The sequence below is a fragment of the Chelonia mydas genome, chromosome 3 (assembly GCF_015237465.2).
Source record: "Chelonia mydas isolate rCheMyd1 chromosome 3, rCheMyd1.pri.v2, whole genome shotgun sequence".
In the NCBI taxonomy this organism is placed as follows: domain Eukaryota; kingdom Metazoa; phylum Chordata; order Testudines; family Cheloniidae; genus Chelonia; species Chelonia mydas.
The window spans coordinates 155,534,965-155,536,833 of NC_057851.1; the positions used below are offsets into that span (position 1 = coordinate 155,534,965).

Consider the following 1,869-nt stretch of genomic DNA (forward strand, 5'->3'; position numbering starts at 1 on the left):
AGAAGATCACTGTAGGGGAAGTCAAAATGCCTACTGTGATCCTGGAATACCCCGCCTACCCCTTAATGCCATGGCTTATGAAGCCATACACAGGGCAACTTGACAGCAGCAAGGAGCGGTTCAACAACAGGCTGAGCAAGTGCAGAATGACTGTTGAGTGTGCAGTTGGCCGTTTAAAAGCCCATTGGCGATGCCTGTATGGGAAGCTGGACCTGGCCCATGACAATATTCCTATGCTTATAGCTGCGTGCTGTACGCTCCATAATATTTGTGAAGGGAAGGGTGAAAGATTCACTGAGGGCTGGACTGCAGAGGCTCAGCGCCTGAGTTTGAACAGCCAGAGATCAGGGCTATTAGAGGGGCGCAATGCAGGGCCATAAGGACCAGGGATGGCTTGAGGCAGCAATTTGAGGCTGAAAGCCACTAATATTGGTTGCTATGCTTGGGATTGCAGTGCTTGTAATGCTAGGAGGTGATTGGTTCACATGATGCAAGAAGGGGCCTTAACAGAATTGTATGTTGCTTTGCAGTGCTCTTTTTGCTTTCACTTAATAGACTAAAGATTGCTTTCAGACCAACACAATTCTTTTATGAAGAGACAACAACCAGAGGAGAGAGTCAAATGACAAAAATACATCAGCAGGGATGGGGAAGGGAAGGTCTCCAGAGGAGGAGGAGGGGTCCCAGAACAGCTAAAGACTTGTGTATGTCCAGGGATCATACCCAACCTTCTCCTTTGGAGTACAATGTAGCAGGTGCTGTACTTCAGCAGGTCCAAACTGCAGACAGGTGTCGAGTGCAGTGGGTAGTGGGAGTCCACAGTGCTGGACTGTGAGGAGGGAAGACTGGAATGCTGTGGGTAGAGCCTGGAGCCAGGAGGTTAAGAAGAGTGTGTTGGCTGGGTTGGTGGGGGCACATGGGCAAGAATTTTGTGACAGCGGCTGCTGGGGAGGGTGGGTGTGGAGCTGCTCGGTTTGAAGAGTATGTCCACTTGGTGCTCCATAACATTTAAGAGCCACTCCGTGGCTTTATTCTGGCGTGCTGCATCTTCCTTTCAGTCCCTCTTTTTGCTGTCCTGCCACTCCTTCAATTCCAGTTTCTCATTACCTCACACAGAAAGTCCTCCTTAGTTCTTCTTGGACGCTTTCTAATTCTGCTCAGCCATTGTGCCACTGATAAGGGAGGCAGGCCTCCCAAGGTCATCTCTGTGAAGTTTAAAAGCATTTTACAGAAGCAGTATTGTTTGCAACACAGACAACACTGACAGTGTTTTAAAACACAGCCAGTACTCACACACCTGTCACTAACTGGCTGACCCCAGGCAAGCACATATGAGCCACAAGACCCCCAAAATGGTAAGTAGCCACAGGGGCAGGGTGAATCACTCTTCCCGGACCCTGATGTACACTGCGCACCTGGCTCTTGGGGAGAGCCAGCACTGTAGGGGGTGGCTTGATAATCATTCCTGTCCCCACACTTTCCACAGGTTGTGATCATTATGGAAGATATCTCACTGAGGGTAAGCAGGGAATCAAGGGAGGGTCTTCTCCAAGCCTGCAGTTTCCGCCCTGGCCCCTATGCAGCTCATGCTCCCACCTCCCTGTGATGGCACAGTGGCACGGGAAAGTTACCATTAATGGGGGAAGAAACAAAGCAGCTCTGCCAAGGAACCTGTGGCAGCGGATTGCCCCGTATCTCCATGAGAGTTCCCCGGAAATCTCTGAGGGAGATTCCCGTGAAGTGAGGGAGTCTATCAACAGCCTGTTCCGCCTCTCAGAATAGGCATGCGGTGGGAGACAAGCCTGCTTTCTGCAACCCTCCTGCCCCCAACAACTCGCTTCAGGAATTCCCAATATCAGATCCACTTAC

At 50.7% G+C, this 1,869-nt stretch overlaps 1 long non-coding RNA gene across 10 annotated transcripts in view; it reads right to left on the reverse strand.

The window, feature by feature from the left end:
• Window positions 1-646: 646 nt before the first annotated feature.
• The window catches only part of LOC119565835, a 29,266-nt gene continuing 28,043 nt past the window's right edge, over window positions 647-1,869 (reverse strand). For all 10 annotated transcript variants that reach the window (XR_006289815.1, XR_006289817.1, XR_006289812.1 and 7 more), the window contains one exon: window positions 647-1,205. This is a non-coding gene — a long non-coding RNA (uncharacterized LOC119565835). The remainder of the gene's footprint in view (window positions 1,206-1,869) is intronic.